General features: G+C 37.4%; 1 pseudogene; it reads right to left on the reverse strand.

Annotated features, from left to right (window-relative positions):
• Window positions 1–457: 457 nt before the first annotated feature.
• Window positions 458–21,325, reverse strand: LOC114531226 (annotated as a pseudogene).
• Window positions 21,326–23,115: the final 1,790 nt, after the last annotated feature.

The raw sequence follows: 23,115 nt of genomic DNA on the forward strand, positions 1-23,115 counted from the left end.
TCATCACAACAACCCTTAAATTAAATCCCACCCCATTAAACCCATTCAATAATAAGCAACACTCTTTCAATAAGTAACCTTCCTATATATCCCTACAAAGTATCCACCCAGTAAATCCCCCTGTTTATTACAAAATAACGTAAATTATTCTGTAATATTAGCAATAGTCTAATGTGAAACAATGTCTCATGTGTTTTCCTCCCTTAAATGCCTTGTTTGTGATCACTATCATGTGCTCTTTGCATTCCTTGGACAGTCTGTTACAAATTTGTGTCCTTTTATGGGTTGTTTGCATGCCCTGCATTTTGGTGCTGTTTTTGTCTTTTTCAGTGCAACTTGTGAAACTACAGTAAGAAATGTAATTGAAAAAAAGCAACCATGCTTGATTACAGTGGATGTATATGTGACAACTTCACAAAGACACAATTCAGTATAGTAAAAATAATGGTTTCCATGTTTACAAATAAATACCTGGTGTGGTTGGAGGGACATCTTTCACAATCATCTTTTTCCTCTCATTTTTTTTTTTTAATTGCCTCACCTTTTGATTGCTTGTTAAGCATCACATTCATAGGAGGTGGAGCATTCTCTTTGAGTTGCTTAGCTGCCTTTTTCAGATTGTCCTTGGTAGCATTGAGCAAAGTTTGAAATATTTCTTCAACATATTCCGTACAAATCGAAGTATTTATTCATGTGATATACCACCGTTCATGGATCAATAAGTATATACTGTTCATGGATCAATACAGTGTTATATACAGTGTTTGGCTAAAATTAGTGAAGGTGTGTAAGTATATTTTTTGCAATGAACATGCATGCTGGATAATAAAATTAGAAAAAAAAAGTTTACCAAAATTTGGCTTTACTCTGACATCTCAAACAACTGCTTCACCATTTTTGAACTTCGGATATGATACTGTAATCCTCTTCTGGTTGGTCTTCTTGTGTAGCTGAACATCTCTTTGAAGGTTGCAGTTGAAATGAACAGCCGCTAAGATATGCCTACCAGATTGGAATTTTATATAAATTATGACTATAATAGTGTATGTCTCAAGGATGTTTTGATCCTGTCTACTGCTATACCATGATGCAAAACAATGTAATATCTGGTGTTATACCTGTACTGAAAATACAGTAACCTGAAAAATAATATTTTGCAATAGTACTTGCAATATCACTAGCAATAAGGACTGTGTACACAGATTAAAACTGGTTCATAGAGTAAATACATTGAGTACACATACCGGCAATACATTCCAGTGTACGAACATGCCAACATTTTTGGGTTGAACAAGTGGTTTAACACTGAATGTAAACCTTCCAGACAACTAGTTTGAGCTAATGGCGAAGCTTTCTTTATAGCAGCGACCAGGGCTTTTTTTGTCAGCTCTGCACACAGTCGATCATGTAATAAGGTTCCTATATGTGGTGAATGTTACATTTTAAAGTGACAAAAAATTAGGTACCCCTAATATACACAAATTTGCTCTGTGGATATATTATGTACAAGTAGATTACCTTTTGTTAGCCATTTTCTAGGACCAATATCCCCATGAGCACATTGGTTGAAGAGAGGATCTTCTAAATCACAGTGCTCATTCACAACATGACTCATAAATGCCTTTAACTTGGCCCAGATGACCAAGCCATTACCATCATATGTTGATATGGCACTCCAGTGAAGGTGATTTAGACATGGCTTGATCCATTCAGCTAAGTCTTCAAAGCCTTTCTCCTTTGCTATCTTGGACAGCACTTTACGAATTTCTATGAAAATAGAAACAACTTGTTTCAACTTGAAACAACTAGTTCAAATCATTAGTAAACACCATTTCAATGTTCACCTATCTCACTCACTTTTCTTTAGATGCCAAATATCAAAATAGTGTGTTATGTGCTTTAACACTTTCTTCATGTGACTGGAGATAGACTTGTGCCTATCAGAAATGAATGTTGTGATCAACAAGTCCCAGCCAATAAGGTCGTCTATGCACTTCTTGAAAACCAAGAATTCCATGGCAGGAGTGCTTCCAGCTTCATTTCTCTAAATTTAATTAAAATACAATACATTATCAATAATGTTAGTAAGACTACATTTTAGATACAAGAGTATGTTATGCTATATTTAGGTACCTGAACAATCCCAAAGTGAATTATCATAGCAGACCTGCCAACCCTAGACCCACTAAAATCTGGTGATGGTAAAAAAAATCTTTACAAAATCTGGAGATTTTGCAAAATATCTGGAGATTTCAGGGGCGCTGTGGCCGGGGGAGCCATGGCCCCCCCAGGATTAAAACCTGTCGGAAATTTACTAACATTGCATGTTGTCGGAGTATATCAATCATAACAGAAACTAAGCTATTTTTGCATTTGTGGCTGTGTTATGCTGAACAACCCAAAAGTATTTGAACTATCAGAAAATAGACATGGTTATTTCTACTATTATATGGTACGACACTAGCCCAATTTTTTATTATACTGTTGTCCCGCAGGCTAAACTAGCTGTTTCTTCCGAACGTTTACGGTTTCCGATAAACATATTTTCTATTAATATAACATTACGTAAGGAATGTAATTTTCGAAATGTCGGAGATTGGCGCGATAAAATCATGAATGGCGATGTATCATCGACCGCATTTATTGTTCAGTGAGTTTATACAGTTTATTGCATTATATGTTGACCGTCTAAAGAAACACCAGCATGTTCCGTATCAGAATGCTGAAGCTACAGCAAATTCTTTTCAAGTTAGTACTTTTAGTCAAATGGTTCCTGAAGTTTATACAAAGATAAGGTAGCACGATAGTACAGCGGAAGAACTAAACTGACGAGAGGATTGAAGCAATTGCGAATATGTTTATATTTTGGTTATAAACAAATGTTGCGTATAGAATACGCTGTATGCTCATCCACTAAGATTACAAAGCTATAATAGAGTATCCTGAAATAACGTATGGCATTATTTGTTAATGCACGTGGATTAGAAATCTCTGTAATACAGTTTTCCCAAAAACAGTTAACTGTCAAAAATTATTCAACTACTCAATTGAAAAGCGTATGTAAGACGTGAATATTTATCTGTCATATTCATTGTGCATGAAGCGTAGCTCGTGATCTTCGTCATAGCAAATGCATGCGCGTCCTTGCTCAAAACCTCCTGTCAGTTTTATCAATATTCGTTACTTTTTTCGTATAAAGATGTCGGAAAAAAAACGTGCTGGTCAGAATAATGTTGCCTTTGGCCACCACTACATTAGCACACCCACGGCGCCCCTGGGAGATTTCCTGAATCAACTAGAGACTTCACAACAAACTCTGTTACCTTTAATTCAATTAAATAAATCTCTTAGGGCATACAGTACTCTTTTAAAAAATAATGTGATCTGTTATGACTTATTATAGCAAGATGTTGCCTTCTTTGCATCATTTAAAATCTTTTCATCAGGTATCCAACGGTGGCAAGGCACTTCAGATTTTGGATATGCATATTTCATTGCAAGAATGCTTGATAAAGTGCCATCAAGCTTCAATGATGACCGAGAGTTTTATTCTTCCTGACAATACTAAACAACCGCTCCTCTTCGGCATTACTATAAGGAAGGACAACAACTACTTCCCCAACACGAAAAAGATATTGAAAACGCAGTGTTTGTACCAGAAAGTTTTAGGTTGGCAATATGCCATCACAATATGTCTACTCTGTAATGATTAACTGGTGAAGATCCATCCTCATCAGCCTCGCTTTTAATTACTTTTGCTTCTTCCCATGCAGCTTTGCCAATGTCATTATCAGTTAGGGTTTGATAATCAGAAAATTCATCAAAGAGAGCATCTTGTGGTATGTCAATTAGAAGACTTGAAAACCTTTCCAGAAAGTATTCCACACTTTTCCATTTGCTTTCAATCCTCTTTGACACATCAATCCACCTGGCATTTGCAAGTAGCTCATTATTCAAAGGAAATTTCTGTTGTATGTACATGAGTGCATATTTAAAGTAGCAGTGAGCAGCATCAATAATGTTATTGTACATCAGTTGAGAAATGTCACCATCATTTAAAAGCTTCAATAGTTTTGTCTTGGTCAGTCCTCCCATAAAAATTTGACTCTTTGGCTTAAAGATTTCCTCATCCTCCAGGTTAATTTGTGTCACAGCTTGATCCCTTACAACAGTCGGCAGAACAATACGAGAGGCTAGTTTCTTAGCTAGGCTAAGCATAGCATCTTGTAAAATGTGAATTGTTGGCTCTTCGCGTTATAACAATTTGTTGAAATTAGTGAAAAGCTGTATAGAAGCACTGTGAAACAAAAGGACTGGCTCCAAAATTGGGTTGGAAAATGCAGCAATGAAGTCTTTGAAAGCGGGCATCAGCAAAATGTTCTGATTCAAAGTACGATTTGAGGCTTGGAAGTTTCTTCAAAACTCTATCCATACATCTTTCCAAAGATAACCAATGTACTGAAATATGCTTTTATGCTTTTTGAGGATTTTCTGGTATTCTTGGTCACAAAATTCAAAGTATTCGGCAAGCTTTCCTTTTCGTTTTGAACTCTTATCAAACCAATAAAATATGTCGATAAGAACATCTTCCACATTTATTCCAGCAATTTGAGAAAAAGAATCATTTGCCTGACTGGCAACTAAGTGAGCAAGGTGGCAGGGGCATCCAGCAATAAAGATATTGGGGCTCTTCTCTTTGCATCTTGAAGCAATGGAATTATGAGCACCAATCATAGCATTGGTATTATCTACGCTTAGGGTAATAGCATTGTCCCAAGGGATAGAATCAGCATCAAATTTTTCATGTATGGCATCGAATATTGAGTAAGCTTTGCCACAATCCTCTCCCGATGTTGTGCAGATATCATAAAAATGGCTAGTAACTTTTTTGGAGTGTGCAATATCAAATAATCGAATAGCGACTGGGTTCATTTTTAACAGTCCATTATCATTGGATCCATCAGTACCCAAGCTGAAAGGATGAGATTCACAGTGTTCCACCAGTGTTTCATGGCAATGTGGTCGCATAGCATAATTAAGAATAGCTGATGTTTTTGTTCGAGCGGAGGCATATTGAGAGGCAATTTTGCTATCTGGGAATATATAGCTTTAAACCAGGGGCCAAGATGATCTGCAGTTGCAATGGGAAGGTTGTCTTGGACTAGAAAGTTAGTGACCATCACCTCTGCCTTTCTCGTTTTACTTTCAGTGGTCGATTCTCCTCCACATTTCACAAAACTTGTCATTGACGTTTGTTCTTTAAAGCCTTTCACGTTTTTTTTATGCTATCTCTCTCACAATGAACTCTTACATCTCTTAAACCTTGATGGCAGCAGGAAATGTTTTTACCACAAGGAATGCAGTGAAACATTGTCTTTTTGAAAGGAACCGCACGAATAGGGTATTTCTGTGCCCAAGCAGAATTATATGAGCAAGAATATTTGGCTGATCCATCAAATTTTCGCGTTTTTACCAACGGTTCGTCCTCATCTGTGCCAGATCCATCAGATATTTCATGTTCCGGTTCCCTGCAGCACGCTCGTTTGCTCGCCTGGGTCGCCATTTTGTTTTATATTGTGGATATAAAATTTGTGGCTTTGGGGATACGGGTGGATAAATGTGTCTTACCCTGAGTACCCATGGCCCTGCTCTGCTGTGGCTGACAAGGGCGATAGAAAATCGTGTACTCGATCGAAAGCAGGTAAATTCAAAAAATAAGACAACTTTTAAAATAAGGCACTTTTGAAGGAAATATTATTACTAGTAAACAAATTTTTGAAGAACCTGCAGGAAAACTCAGAAAACTGATAAATGAAAATTGGGTGAATGCGATCGTAAATCGGGTGATCTGGAGATTTGTTTAAAAATCGGGTGACACCCGATAAAACCGGGTGAGTTGGCAGGTCTGTCATAAGTATATTGCAACAGAACATGATATAAGCACGGAACTTGGCACCATGACCCATACTGTCATGTCTGCCATCTCCAGCAACAACAATCTCATCACCACCTTTTTTAATTTTCTCTAAAGCATTTTTTTGGTATTGCTCCCAATAGATATGGATTGCTGGAAATAATTTATCCTAAACCAGAAAAAGTAATTACCCTTATTTATAAGTACCCTTTGTGTATAACTGGGAATGACCAATTTATTTTGTTACTTGAGCCGAGTTTTAATTCACAGTTCGCAATTGTATAAGTTCATACTATTGCAGTACTATCTTATTACATCTATAAATATAGTACCGGTATTGAAGTGTTAGGAACATGCTGGTAAAGTATTTAGGCAACCCATTTTGAATTATTTATATACATGTTTATGCCCTTTTACTTACCCTCTAATATATGTAGTATGTTTTCAAACTGATGCAACCAAGTCCCATATGTTTGCAAAGCTTTAGAGTCTTCCCAGGTGATCCTCTACTAACTAGTATTGAGAAGCTTAGGAGGAAATTACCTGCTCTTATTTGTGATTTGGAATCAGGCATACATGGCTGACTATGCCATTCCATCTCCTGATTACATGAAGGTTTGTGCCTGCCCGAGGTAAACTATAAGATAAAGAAATTGCAAGATAAACCATTCAACAAATAATAAGAATGTAAAAAAATTGTAATTGTCATAGTTAAAGTGCCTATATCACTTGTGGGATCTTTACAGATTTGAATCACAACGCACCGTTCCTGCATTTTTTTCTTGAAAAGCGCAAACTATATCGCCAGTGAAACTCTTCATGTTTACATTATAAAAAGACGGCGTGTTTGCAAATCATTCCTGAGTCCCAGTCCCCCCAACCGACGTATTTTCGAAACTACTTAATTTTATCAAAAAAGGTTGTAGAACTTATGAACAAATTTTTCAAGCCCTATTCAAATCCGTTAAGATCCCACAAGTGATATAGGCACTTTAAAAAAATCATTTGAACTCTTAAAAATTCATATGAATGTAGACTTACATTTCTAAGTCAATTGAATCCTCAGTTTCAGAAGTTTCTGTTTCTGTTTCATACTGGGATACCTGAGAGCTACTTTCCTCTTCTGGGTATTCAACATCCATCTCATACTCCTCTTCATCCTCATTTTCATCACTTTCAATAGCAATGGCTTCTTCTACCCCTTTGTATTTCTCTGGACTCTTTGCAGCTGTTTTTACCCTTTTTATTCTCCATTCCAAATTTTTAACTAAAAATTAAAGGACTCTTTGTTACAATAAAACAATAAAATGGGCACATCAGAGGCAGTTGAGAATTGTCCTACCAAACTTATTTGCAAATTGCAATAGAAGGTAACTTTATTCCTACTTTTTCTCCTGTATGTTCTGACTTCATTTTGTCTTTTTTTTTACAATTGCCCTCAATGTTGTCACATTTCTGGACAGTTTTTTGTTCTCTGCTAAAAGGTGTTCACAATCCCTGCATGCAGGTGACAACTCGGATGAGGCAGTAATTTGATCAGGATCAGGGGTTATAAAATCATCCCTCTCTTGGCTAGTGCTTGGATTGTTTGATATGTCAATTTCTTTGCATGTGGTTGGCTCAGTGGTAGAACTCGATTCTGGCCCTCTTTGCATGGATATTGCTTCCTTTAAGATCTACAAAACAGTTAAAAATTGTATCAAGTTGCATGTGAAACAAAAAGCCACATGATACCATCATTACTATAAGGATTTAACTGATTGAAAAAATTTCTCCAGTTTTGTACTCTGTAAATAATGGTTAAAAAACCGTGGCACTTTAAAAAACCGTATCCGAGAGATTTGGCTTTCTTCGTCAGCTTACCAGCATGTCCGACGAGGATGTGAAAGCTGCTGCCAGAAATCTTGCTAAAGCCTATGCAGATGATTTGGAAGAAACCTTCCCTAATGAGCTTGTCCAGTTTACTTATTATTTCTTCGAGCCATTGCAACCTGGAGCACGTGTGAAGAGAAAGGAAGACGAGAAAAAGTCCATTGAGTTACTGATGTTTCTCAATCTCAAAGAAAATGAGCTAAGTGAAACTTTCACAAATGTGCAAATTGCTTTGCAAATTTATCTTGCCTTACTTATCTTACTCACATCTTTACTTATCTTACTCACACAGACTATTGTAGTTTCAAATCCTATTGTAAATAAGTGTAAATATCATACAAATTATTTGAACATAAGAAAGCTTATTTCCTGCATTTTTTTTTTGAAAAAATATTGTCTTACCAGGGCTCTGACTTCGGGATGTTAGGCTTTTTTATTTCTGGGGCAAAGAAAAAGGGCTTAAGGGGCTCATCAATTTTTTGGTATTCGGCCACCATTGCTCTCACCTAGTCTTTCTTCCATGGGATGCAAACACAACAGTGGTTCTTTTGTTCCATAAGGTTCTTCCCCATCACCATTACTATATCGCTGACCAGGCAACGACTGTCCTTCTATGTTGATTAACTCTTTGTCACCTGCCGATCAAATGAAGCGTTCGATTCTAACGCGATTCTCTCGGTGTACATTTTGTGTTTGACGGTGAAAAATACATCATTCAAAAGATCGTAACGTTGGCTACCAAGTTAAGAAAATTATTTCCAATTTAAAGGTAATTTTGCGATGAAAAATTGCATAAATTTGCACAATTATATTGAGACACTTGAGATAATTTTCGAATGTTGCCTAGTTACGGCCAAACAACGTGAATTGTTAAAGTATCGTTTCAATGAAAAGTTACCTTGTTATATTGGGATAAATTCTGCAAAGTTTCAGGGTAATTGATAAAAAGCATGTATTTTTTTATAATTTTTGAATTTTACACCTCAGAAATGCTAAAATCTGGTTATGGGACACATTTGCATAGGTTCAATTTTGAAACTATGCCACAGTCCTATATTTATGTATATTACAAAGTGGTGGTAATAGTCTTTCAGAATTTAACTTTTTCCACGTATTTCTGCAATCCACAGCCTGTTCATACTCAGAAGTTCGAAACTAACCAATGCCCAACTTTGGCAAATCAATTCCTAGAGCACAAACCAATATGTTACTGCCCACATTTTTATATATAACTGGTATTTTTGTGGTCTGCACGTGAAAGAAAAGTCTTTACACTCCTTCAGGAGCTTGCAATCTTACAAACAAGCACTCATACCCACAACACTAAGATTGTAGATGAAGCGAAGCATTCATAATTCAAATAATAGACAACAGAGTAGAAAAACCTTTATTGAAAATAAAATGCATTTTATCATGCATTTATATCAAACAGAGTTCATCACAAATTAAAAAACATAGGTTTGAAAGAAATGTATGTCAAACTATGAATGGTAATCACAATGGAGAAATATGACACAAAGTTCATTGTTTGACAAACTTGATTTTGGACAAAGTCCATCCTAATTCTCAAAAGCAGAATTATTCATAACCTTCCAGCATAATCTCTACTATGTTAAACACTGAAACAATCCAAACTCTCCACCTGCATGCATATACTTGTTGCACTGTGGCGCACTGCAAAAAGTTGAACACCTTCTCTGTCCTCTATCCGCTGCATAACATACAACGCAGTGTAGTCGGACTCCCTTGGTCGTATGAACTAAATGAGCAGTACACTACTGATCAGGTGGAGGTACAGGCTGAACTGCCTCATATATAGGTGTCTCTCATATTCTGCTATTCCACAAATCTGTCTAATGATCTCTTCTCTAAATTCAACGATAGTATAACTTTTTGGGCGATTCAGAAGTGGATTGTTTGGATTGTCCTTATGATGTTTGCTGAAAAGAAGATAACTGTTAGTGACATCAATTGATTCGGCTAATGAGAAAGTGACTGCAAAGAGACAAACAAAAACAGGTGGTGTGTATGAAGAGATTGATGTTGATGCTTTTTATAGGTACAACCAGTTCATGTGGTGTGTATGAAGAGATTGATGTTGATGCTTTTTATAGGTACAACCAGTTCATGAATGGTGTTGATTGATCCGATCAAATGCTTGCTTGCCATAATGTGTCTTGCAAGTGCTATAGGTGGTTGAAGACTTTGTTCTTCCATCTTATTGATAATGCTGTTGTTAATGAGACTGGCTTATTGTCAATCCATTGCATCATTAGGACATTTGATTTTCTCTCCCAATGCATACTTCTTCTATCTTTCTTCTTTGCCCACTCCTTCACATTCTTCATGGATTTGGGGAAACCCTCCTTGTTAACCCTAATGTGCCAGATTATAGAGTGCCTTGTAAAAACAGATCATGGACTAGCTTAGGTGATGAAAAGATAACCTAAATATGGCTTCACCAATTTCACAACGACATCATACCCTAGACCATGACTTGATGGTGCATCATGCTTTGATTTACCAATATATACATTGAAATCAATTGTGTAGCCATTTGAACTATCTGCTAAGACCCAAAGCTTTATCCCCCATTTGGTTGGCTTGTTCTTCATTACTGCCTAATCCCTGACCTAGCTTTGGACTTCACTTTTGGACACCATTCGCTCATCTACTGCAATATTCTGGTAAGGTTGGTAAAAAAGATGGCATCTTTCCTTGAATGATGCAAGGAACTCATCAACCTTACCCAGTTTATCACCAGGGGTCTCATTAGCAGGGTCTACCACATGCAGAAATGCCATAAGGGCTTTATAACGGTTACGTGCGAGTATTTTCCTTGCCCAAAGATCATGATAAAGGGACTTTGTGCTCCAATACTTTTCCACTGTAGAATCAACACGAACCAAACCAAAATATATCAAAATTACAATCAACGTATTGATTTCCTCTTCATTCGTAGCTTTCGAGCTTCCCTCAGTGGTAAGATATGTTTGAAGGCTCCCACCTAAAATCTTTATGTAGGCATAGCTGTTGGTGTGGGCTACAACAGATTTTTTCATTTCAGAGGTGATGAAAAGTTGGAAAGATTCCAAGGCAGTTGTCATGCCTCCCCTTAGGAGAGGGCCACAAAATGAATTCCTGAGGGCTGCTATTTTTAACATCTGCATGACTATATGATTTATAATCTGGTGCAATCTCAACCCTGCCACCCCTAGCCCTCCCTTTAGGTTCCCTAGCCCTCCCTCTAGGTTCCCTAGCCCTCCCTCTAGGTTCCCTATCCAAAGAACTTGTACTCTTTCTCTCTCCAACCCTACCACCTCTTCCCCTAATGGTAGATGCAACCGTAGGGGGGTCAGGTTGCTGCTGCCTAATATGGGATCGGCTCCTCACACTAGCACTCTCTCCCAAATCACTAGCACCCTCTCCCAAATCACTCCCCCCCTCTCCTCAACATCATCTTTATCTTGATCTTCTTCACTCTATTCACTACGAAATCACAATAAGAACGTCAGCATACATTTGCATAGTATTATTTTTACTGTAATTGAGACAAAAATGCAAAATTTAAATGCCCGGACCATGGGGCTATTCCACGGCAATGCGTCATGCTGATACATGTTGAGATCGGTTCAAACATTTAATATGTGTGGCAATATATCACCAAATTCTTGCAAAATTTACCATATTTTAGGAGTTATGTATATATTTGATATTGTTGTAATTAGATATTTCATTTTAGGCAGAATTCTCATGAGCAATAAAGGTCAACATTTGCAGTTGCGTTGTATGTAAATTTTCTCCTTCAACCATGATGCGACATCTGTTCACTAAAAATATGTAAATACTTGCCTTCAATCACTTTCCGAGTCAGCTAAAAGATGGTTTAGGTCATCCTCTTCGTCACTAGACAGGCCTTTCTTGTTAGCATTCGGTTCTTCTTCAAATAAACGCTGAAAAACTTCGTCAATCGACAGTGCCATGTTCGCTTTGCAAAACAACAACAATAGCAGCCTGTCAGAGCTTGCGCGCGTCATTCATAGTCACTGTGGGCTGAGATCTTGCTGTAGTAAACCAATGAAATTCACGATTCTAGAGCATTTATGTAATGTAGAATCGATTGCTGAGGCTCTAAAGTCTCTAGGGATAAAGGGAGGAGATTTTAGCACATAAAATTTGCCGGAGAATATCGATTGTGTCCCAAAGCCGATACCTTTCCGAATATGCCCATAAACATTGTTTGTTTAGTATACGAACTTGCACAATTTCATATATAGATGCATTTTTATACAAGGATTCGAATGGTGGTATTTCTGTGTCCATATGTTAAATTCGCGCAAAGATATAGCCATACAAACTCCCAGGGATGATTGTTATGATCAACATCCGGTATGATATTTTGAAAATGCCTATTTCCCTGTTTCAAAAGACAATAACTCAATATACCTCAAATGTAAACAAACGAAATTTGGTGTATTCATTATTTTAGCATTTCTTTGCACAAACTCATAGACTGTTTTCAGTCTACGCGCACACAAAAAGTTGGACTAAATAAAAAAAAAAGGTTATGAGACACCTGTGGAACTGTTGTATTGCTTGATAAGTTTTATAAAATATTGCCTTATAATCTATTTTTGACTTCAAATACCAATTTAAGATAATTTGCATGAATGGTTGACATTTTTAAGCCCTAACATTATGCAATCTCAATCATCTATTTGTGACTATCCTTCGCTTTTTTGGCCTTCGATTGTTCCCCTGTTTTTTTTTCCGTTTTTTTGTTGCCTGTGGTGAGTTGGTCTTATTTGCCAGTAGAGGCATTCTGGCATTTGGCTCAGCAGTCAGGTATTGTTTACTTTTTGGTTTCCTTGTCTTCATCATGTGCATCATTTTCCATCCCAGAGCCAAACATCTGAGGCAAAAACTCTGTCTCTGCTTCGAACAACACGCCAGGTTTGTATATGCAGAAGTTAATTCAGTATGATATAATTCAATTGCCACAAGATTATCAGAAAAGAAGTCAGAGTTTTAATAACATATAGACAACGTGGTGTACTTATTACTTACCATGTAGCTTAATTAATTACCCTTGCTTCAAAATCATCCTTTCCAAATTTTCCAAATTGATTACCCAAAAAGAAGCCTTCTCAAAATCAAGCTAATTGTTTTGTTAACGAGTTTCCTAGTAGTGACTTCTAAGCAATAGAATTTTGTAGTTTTTGGAGCCATATTTTTTAGGCTAATTTCTACAAGTGTTGTGATTGTGTGTAGTATGTAGCAGTTTTATTGTTTTTGTAGCTGCTTTATTGAAGATATCGAGGGGAAATGATTTGTTTTAAAATTTTTGCTCAACTGGACAATTGAATATGCTTCCAGCAACTTACAAAGCAACACCCCATATATTGGTGGATCAGTCAATCTCAGCGAGAAAGTTGAGGAAGATGCAGATGAAAGCAAGTGCCTATCATCCCCAAGTGCCTACTTTGACCAAATAGTGATCATTGGAGAGTAACATGCAATCTTTACCTCTCTAAGTTGCCCAAAGAAAGATTTAATCAACTCAATAGCAAATTGGCATGTTGGTGATGCCTTAGAGTTGGCAATCGACTAGCGGAATGCAAGAGAAAGAAAGCCTGCGGAGAAGATGGATGCAAAGGGATGCACCATGGAGCGAAAGAGCGGCATTGCCTCAGCATGTGACCAATAGCACTGGCCTTCTACAAATTCAAAGGGTTAAAACCAGTAAAGGATGGGCCAATGTTTTATGGGACAATGCTGCATCGCTTTACTTCATCACATACAATAAAGCCAAAGAGGAGAAACTGCAGAGCAAGCAAATTCATCTGTAATTCATGAGGTACTGAACCTGACCCAAATCGACACCCGTTCGAATCGTATTCAACAGCAGTGCCTGCTACATGGGACACATCTTGAATGAATATTGGGCTAAAGGGCCTGATTTGCTTAATAATTTACTTGAAGTCCTTGTACAATTAAGGGAGAACAAAGTCGCGATAATGTGAGACAAAAAAAAGATGTACCACTCTGTGAATATCGGGATTGTCAAACGACACACGCACCGCTTCCTTTGGCACAACATGGGCACCAGTAGACAGCCGGATACGTATATAATCCAAACCGTATTATATGGAAACAAGCCAGCAGGGACCATTGCCACCATTGCTTTGCGAAAGACAGCAGATTTCAGCAAAGAAACGCACTCGGGTTCCAGGTGAGGACTGCTTGTGAAACTCAACTTTTCCTCAAAGAAGAGAAAAATGCGAACTGGACCAAGCCTTCAAGAAGAACAAATCCCAAGAGAAATTCCAACTGACCTCAATAAGCAAATCTCTCACAAGTGAACAGTATTTGTGATCCCATGGGATTGGCTGGACTGTTACAGTTTGAGCAAAGATGATGATGCATAGACTTTGGGAGAGCAGGATGAAGCTTGATTGGGATGACCCTGTCCCAAAGCAGTCCAGACAAGGTTGGACAGAGTTATTCAAAGATCTTTTCCAGATGGAAAAGGTAAAGTTCAAGAGACGTCCAAGCCAAGTGAAGCCATCGGTTCAGACCCCGCTCTAGTTACCTTTAGTGATGGATCGCAATATGCACACACATGCTCTTATGCTAGATGGGAGTGTAATGATGGAAAATATCGAAGTAGTCTAGTAGCATCTAAGAATCGTCTTTCCCCAGTAAAGAAGATCTCCACTGATCGAGTAGAGTTATGTGCAGCTGTCCTAAACAAACGGTTAAAAGCGTTCATCGAGAAGGAGTCAAGATATCAGTTCAGCAAGTTTTACCATATTGTTGATTCCCAAATTGTATGGGCAATGATACAGAAAGAAACATATGGTTTCAACACATTTGCAGCCGTGTATAGGGGAAGTTCAAGAAGGAACAACACCTAACGACTGGTATTAGGTAGAAGCAGAATTGAACATCACAGATTGGATTACTCGAGGGAAGAAGCCAAGAGAGATTGGTCGAGACAGCACATGTCAGAATGGCCCAGTAAAGCAAACCTTCAATAGAACGGAACTCCTAGAGAAAATTGGTGTTGTAATGGCGACAAAGATGGCAGCTGCCAACATCCCAGCAGCTGAAATCGACATCACACACTACTCTTTGTACAACAAGCTGATAAAAGTTAAACCAAAACGCTGAATCCAAAGATTAGGGAAGCCCCGAGTAGATGTAGTGGTTAGAGTTACATTACAGTTGAGTGGGCTGTACACTGTTGGTGGTAATTTTGCCTGCGGATGACCAGGACAGCGATGAAATAATTAACATGCACCAAAGACCATAAGCGACGTTATATTCAGTTATGCAAAGGTACAAACGTAAAAGTTCTAATTGTGATTGGCTATAGCTATTATTAATACATCTATAGATGTATAATAATTGCAAATGAGACGATGTATGCATGTAAGCATGTTGATGTTCGATAGTCAATTACAATGTTTTCGAAATTTGTTATATTTTCGGTATTTTCCATAAATTTTGTAGCATAGGATTACTTACTATAGGATTGTCGACAAAGCATCCCATGTACCTGCACCTGACACTATTTATTTTTATATGATCGTCGCGAAGCATGCACAACATTGTGAAAAGTTAGAAAAAATCATAACTCGCATGCAATGCTGGTGTAAATTTTCATCTCATTTTCATCTCAGTTCGAGATTTCGTATAAACAAAAATATTCAATTTGCGTTGAAAGAACTTATGCAAAATAGCAGTGCAAACTAATTTTCGTATATGAATATATTACAGTAAACGTTAAACCAATGAGTGCCCGACTTGTTACGGTAACGAACAAATTTGGTAGTCTCAGCTATGGGGAACAACAATCTCAATGTAAGTTTCGTTCGTTAATGAGGCTATAAGTCTTTCGGTGCATGTTAACTAATAAGAGTTAAGAAATTACAGACAGGAACATGGAATCTCTTAATTATGTTTGTCGATTTTTGTCAAGCTTTACAACACTGTCCTCTACTTGTTAGTATTTCTAAAGAGCAGCAGTGCTTCGTTAACGAGTTACAAAATATGTGTAAATTTGTATTATAGATTTCGAAACCATTAAATATATCATCAATGACAATCATTGTTTGGGAAACGGCAGCATAGTAAAGAGAAGTTGGCAAAACACCAATAACACCAATAAGAGTGTAGATCACAGAGTGAAATTTTTGGCATGGAACTACGGTTTTATAATTGTTTCAACTAGTGAATCACAAATTAAAATAACCAGCACATCTCATATTTTAATTATCTGAGACCTGCTAATGGATTGCTAGAGATCAAGCGCAATTGTGTGATGAATATGCTATTGAGAATGCAAGATTTAAAAGCCAAAGGTTTTGTGATCATCAGTTTTGTCACATTCACAATTCTTTGTGTATTTTCAAAGGATTTTTTATTTATTGATGGAAGTCCCATCTATTGTCTGTTTTTGATCAACATGTTTTGTGTATCATGTATCATGTGCATCACTACTGTTTTTGGCAAGCAGGAAGCATATAATTGTGTGAAATAGTTTTTAGCAACACAGTCCCTTGGGGTCCTGTACTTCTATAAACAAATATTCACAACACTCATAATGATATGCAAAGCGGAAATAAGGCTTAATAACCTAAAATTTGCAATTATAAATGCCTTAAAGGGGAGGAGTACATGCACTGAAGAATATAAAAGGGCTTCGCATCATAAAGACCATCTTCTTGCTCAGTTGCACGGTTGGCGTGCAGGCCGGTAGACGCAACCCTTGCCTTGAAGCCTTCGCACGCCCAGGAGAATTATGGCAGAAGAGAGGCCAGAGATTCAATATCCAATCGCAGCAGATGGCGGTGGACACGAAGATGGCGCCATGCAAGTTCAAGCCAAAGTACCGCAAAACGTTCAGCAGGTGCAGCCCGTGGACCAACCTGCTATGCAGCAGCCTGAAAGCGAACTGGAGGGGTATTCTGTCTTTCTTATTTCGTATTCTTACTGCTCATTATGGCGACGTCAAAGCATGAGTTTCACGGTTTCGGGTAGGATAACGACACCATTTTAGCCATTAAGCCAATATGAAAGCATGCTTCACAATTATGAGGAAAGACCGATTATTAACACGACCTGAAAGCAGGAAGTTTCACGGTTTTGGGTATGATAAAGAGACCATTCTAGGCATTCAGCCGATGTGAAAGCGTGCAGTTTCACACGTTTAAAATATGCCCCAGCGTCGTGAGTAATGAAGCGTAAAAGTATGCAGCTTTACAGTTTAGAATTGATCATTAACATGGCGGAAAGCATGCAGTTTCTCAATCTAGGGTTATGACAAACATTGATTAGTCATGAAACGTGAAAGCATGAAGTTTCACAGGTCTAACATATGCCCCAGAGTGGTCATTAATGAAACATGAAAGCATGAAGTTTCACAGGTTTAACATAGTGTTACGCAATTAACTATCGTAGCTGAGTGAACACAGACAATACGACCTGGGGATATTCCAGCCTAATGTAAATAAATGTATGTATATGTAAATATCTGTCCTAACCACGCATATAAAAAGCTGGTAATGATGGTGTGTGTAGAAAAAGGGTGGGATATATAAATTTATCATATGATCGGAGTAGCACAAGAGCAATTACGCATTTAAAATAAACAACAAAATTTTTTAAGGCAAACATGTTTCGACTTAACTATAAGCCATCTTCAGTGCGAATGAATAGATTATTTACATTGTGAATTATATAAAGTAGAAATATGATATATACATGCGAGGTGATACTCAATGAATAACTAGATTATTTACAAAAATGATTGACAACATAACAGGATACAGAATATGCATACTAAGTGAGACAACACAAAAGACAGAACATAACAACAACAAAAATTATTTATAGCTGGAAGATAGTATTAAAATGCTGAACCTGTTTGTCAAGGTCTGGTTTGTGTTTACGAATATAAAGAGCCTCTTTGAGTTTGAGAGAGAAGGAAGTTTTAGCAGTGTCTAAGATAGAAAAGCAGGATCGGGTGTATTTAGAATTGCAGTTGGGGTTTTGTAGGTGTTTATAGACGTGTGAGTTTTTGTCAGTGGAGGTGTGTTCTTTGATCCTTGTGGCGAGATGTCTGGTGGTTTCACCAATATATAACAGGAAATACATCCTGTGCAAGGAAAATTTGTATACCACAAGGGATTTTAGATCACTGGGGATTGTGTCCTTAAAGTTGAAAATGTTTTTTATTTTATAAGAAGTGAACACCAGTTTTAGGTTTATGTCACTGCAGAATCGTTTGGCAATGTTGAGAAGTTTCTGTTCTGTAATTTGAGAGTAGTGTTCTATGTATGGGAGTTTGAAGTAATGAACGTTTGGTTGTTGTTGATCATGCAAATTGGTGTTCAGAGTGTTTGTAGTTTGTGAGTTTTGTTTGTTATTGTAGGAGCTAATTGTGCGTTCGATCAGATGTTGCGTTGAAGCGTGTTGGTGAGTTCTTTTAGATCGTTATTGAGGCCAACTTCGGTGTTATTGATTTTATAAATGCGATCTGAGTGTTTTAACGAGACCCGATTTGTACCGAAATGACGTAAAGCTAAAAAAGTTGGTCAAAAGGCCGGTGTAAGTTTTCTTGTGATAAACGGAGGTCGAAAACATAGTAGATTTCTTAATAAGTATATCAAGGAAAGAAATTTTGCCATCTTGTTCCGTTTCAAAAGTGAACCTAATATTATTATGGCAAGAATTGAGATAATCGAAAAAAAGTTTAGCATCAGTTTCATTTTCAAACATGCAAAATGTGTCATCAACATAACGTCGGTAGAAAAGAGGTTTGTTTCCGCTGTAGTTGTTAATCCGATTAGTTTTGTGGTGGCCCATGAAAAGATTAGCCAAAACCGGAGCTAGAGGAAAGCCCATAGCTACCCCATCAATTTGATCATAAAATAAACCATCAAAGATAAAATGGGTTTGTGATGTAGCCAAAGTAAATAAATGTGTGAGGTCCTTTTTGTTAATTGAAAAATTAGGGTATTTGGCGAGAATCAGATTAGCCGCAATTTCAATAGTCTCATTCAAAGGGATGTTAGTAAAAAGGCTTTCAACATCAAAAGATATAAGGAATTGTCCACTGCTATCAACTTTAAATAGTTCGTCAACAAACGAGAAAGAATCTTTCGTGAGGTAGTCGTCTGGTATAAGAGGGTTGAGCAGAGAACATAAGTATTTAGCTAAATTGTAATTATAGGTATTGACAGAGGAAACTATGGGTCTAAGTGGAGGAGAGCTGTTAAGATCGCGATGTTCATCGTGAGTTTTTGTCAGTGGAGGTGTGTTCTTTGATCCTTGTGGCGAGATGTCTGGTGGTTTCACCAATATAACAGGAATTACATCCTGCGCAAATAAATTTGTATACCACAAGGGATTTAGATCACTGGGGATTGTGTCCTTAAAGTTGAAAATGTTTTTTATTTTATAAGAAGTGAACACCAGTTTTAGGTTTATGTCACTGCAGAATCGTTTGGCAATGTTGAGAAGTTTCTGTTCTGTAATTTGAGAGTAGTGTTCTATGTATGGGAGTTTGAAGTAATGAACGTTTGGTTGTTGTTGATCATGCAAATTGGTGTTCAGAGTGTTTGTAGTTTGTGAGTTTTGTCTGTTATTGTAGGAGCTAATTGTGCGTTCGATCAGATGTTGCGTTGAAGCGTGTTGGTGAGTTCTTTTAGATCGTTATTGAGGCCAACTTCGGTGTTATTGATTTTATAAATGCGATCTGAGTGTTTTAACGAGACCCGATTTGTACCGAAATGACGTAAAGCTAAAAAAGTTGGTCAAAAGGCCGGTGTAAGTTTTCTTGTGATAAACGGAGGTCGAAAACATAGTAGATTTCTTAATAAGTATATCAAGGAAAGAAATTTTGCCATCTTGTTCCATTTCAAAAGTGAACCTAATATTATTATGGCAAGAATTGAGATAATCGAAAAAAAGTTTAGCATCAGTTTCATTTTCAAACATGCAAAATGTGTCATCAACATAACGTCGGTAGAAAAGAGGTTTGTTTCCGCTGTAGTTGTTAATCCGATTAGTTTCGTGGTGGCCCATGAAAAGATTAGCCAAAACCGGAGCTAGAGGAAAGCCCATAGCTACCCCATCAATTTGATCATAAAATAAACCATCAAAGATAAAATGGGTTTGTGATGTAGCCAAAGTAAATAAATGTGTGAGGTCCTATTTGTTAATTGAAAAATTAGGGTATTTGGCGAGAATCAGATTAGCCGCAATTTCAATAGTCTCATTCAAAGGGATGTTAGTAAAAAGGCTTTCAACATCAAAAGATATAAGGAATCGTCCACTGCTATCAAGTTTACATAGTTCGTCAACAAACGAGAAAGAATCTTTCGTGAGGTAGTCTTCTGGTATAAGAGGGTTGAGCAGAGAACATAAGTATTTAGCTAAATTGTAATTATAAGTATTGACAGAGGAAACTATGGGTCTAAGTGGAGGAGAGCTGTTAAGATCGCGATGTTTATCGTGAGTTTTTGTCAGTGGAGGTGTGTTCTTTGATCCTTGTGGCGAGATGTCTGGTGGTTTCACCAATATAACAGGAATTACATCCTGCGCAAGTAAATTTGTATACCACAAGGGATTTTAGATCACTGGGATCAATTAATAAAAAGGACCTCACACATTTATTTACTTTGGCTACATCACAAACCCATTTTATCTTTGATGGTTTATTTTATGATCAAATTGATGGGGTAGCTATGGGCTTTCCTCTAGCTCCGGTTTTGGCTAATCTTTTCATGGGCCACCACGAAACTAATCGGATTAACAACTACAGCGGAAACAAACCTCTTTTCTACCGACGTTATGTTGATGACACATTTTGCATGTTTGAAAATGAAACTGATGCTAAACTTTTTTTCGATTATCTCAATTCTTGCCATAATAATATTAGGTTCACTTTTGAAACGGAACAAGATGGCAAAATTTCTTTCCTTGATATACTTATTAAGAAATCTACTGTTTTCGACCTCCGTTTATCACAAGAAAACTTACACTGGCCTTTTGACCAACTTTTTTAGCTTTACGTCATTTCGGTACAAATCGGGTCTTGTTAAAACACTCAGATTGCATTTATAAAATCAATAACACCGAAGTTGGCCTCAATAACGATCTAAAAGAACTCACCAACACGCTTCAACGCAACATCTGATCGAACGCACAATTAGCTCCTACAATAACAAACAAAACTCACAAACTACAAACACTCTGAACACCAATTTGCATGATCAACAACAACCCAACGTTCATTACTTCAAACTCCCATACATAGGACACTACTCTCAAATTACAGAACAGAAACTTCTCAACATTGCCAAACGATTCTGCAGTGACATAAACCTAAAACTGGTGTTCACTTCTTATAAAATAAAAAACATTTTCAACTTTAAGGACACAATCCCCAGTGATCTAAAATCCCTTGTGGTATACAAATTTACTTGCACAGGATGTATTTCCTGTTATATTGGTGAAACCACCAGACATCTCGCCACAAGGATCAAAGAACACACCTCCACTGACAAAAACTCACACGTCTATAAACACCTACAAAACCCTAACTGCAATTCTAAATACACCCGATCCTGCTTTTTTATCTTAGACACTGCTAAAACTTCCTTCTCTCCCAAACTCAAAGAGGCTCTTTATATTCATAAACACAAACCAAACCTTAACAAACAGGTTCAGCATTTTAATACTATCTTCCAGCTATAAATAATTTTTGTTGTTGTTATGTTCTGTCTTTTGTGTTGTCTCACTTAGTATGCATATTCTGTATCCTGTTATGTTGTCAATCATTTTTGTAAATAATCTAGTTATTCATTGAGTATCACCTCGCATGTATATATCATATTTCTACTTTATATAATTCACAATGTAAATAATCTATTCATTCGCACTGAAGATGGCTTATAGTTAAGTCGAAACATGTGTAAAATTTGTAGCTTTGGCTCGTATTTAAAAGAACTAGAAAACAAGCAGACGTAACATTGGCGGCAGCGGTTGGATGTCCAACAGAGAGGAACAAAGCATTGATGAAACTCAGGATTGTCAATATAATTTCGAGATGTTGTCCGAAATGTTAAGGGAACAAATGGCTTTGGTTCATTCTCAAGGATATCTTCAGCGCGAGCAAGTTGGGGAACTACAGCAAACAGTAAAGAACTTAGGGGGACAAATTGAACATTTGGACAGCCGTATCGGAAGTTTAGAGAAGCAAATAAGTTTTGAGTCTGAGCAAATTACTACGCTGAAAGACAAATTGGATTTGTCACAAAATAAGCCGCTAGTACTTCCGCTAGACTTTGAACTTAAGATAAGTCAACTTGAGAAACATGTGAATCAGCTAGTAGAAGTGGTGCAAGTTTCTGGATGGACGGAGGATAAAATGGCTAAACTTATTACGACAGTTTATGCAGAAATGAGAACGGAGCTGTGGGAGGACCTCAAGAAAAAAATTTCTGAACGTGTTAGTACGGAAGTAGCTGCAGACTTGGAACGAAGCTGACTTGCTTCTGCAAGAGAAAAGGTCAGTGGGGTGAATGCTGCTAGTACTCCATGTAACTAAAAATCAAATGAAACGATGTTGATGCTGGGTCAGACGACACAGAAAAAGAAGTCATTTGTTGGTAAATCTACTACAGTAACAACAAATATTGACGAAATAGCCGGGTATAAGTCAGTAATAAAACCTAACGCAGCACAGCATAATGAAAATCACTCAGAGACGATCTTAGGAACAACGCAAGTAAGAAATTGACGGTCAGTACAAAAGCTGATGCTGTTTGATGGTACAACGTTATGGGATGCTTACAATGCCCAATTTGAGATAATTGCCCAAGTTAACGGTTGGGACGAAGAGGAGAAATCTGTGTTTCTCGCAACAAACTTGAAAGGCCAAGCATTACTGGTTCTTGGAAATTTGAGACCAGAAGATCGCCAAGATTTCAAATGTCTAGTTACAGCGCTGTCTAATTGATTTGGTTCTGTCCATCAGACTGAGTTATCGCGAGTACGGTTCAAGAATCGGGTAAAAAAGTGCGACGAATCACTACCAGAACTATCGCAAGAGATTGAACGATTGGCGAGACTCTCATATCCAGAAGCTTCTTCAACATTACTGGATGTATTGGCTAGAGATCAGTTTATTGATGCACTGCCAGATGAGGAAATGCGGTTAAAATTAAAGCATGAACGACCAAAAACGCTACAAGAAGCACTAACGCTGGCTCTAGAGTTTGAATCGTTTTATTTGGCAGCCCGTCAGCAACGAGCAC

This window comes from Dendronephthya gigantea, unplaced genomic scaffold (genome assembly GCF_004324835.1).
Source record: "Dendronephthya gigantea isolate DGI-Jeju-01 unplaced genomic scaffold, DenGig_1.0 000069F, whole genome shotgun sequence".
NCBI classification, from domain to species: domain Eukaryota; kingdom Metazoa; phylum Cnidaria; class Anthozoa; order Malacalcyonacea; family Nephtheidae; genus Dendronephthya; species Dendronephthya gigantea.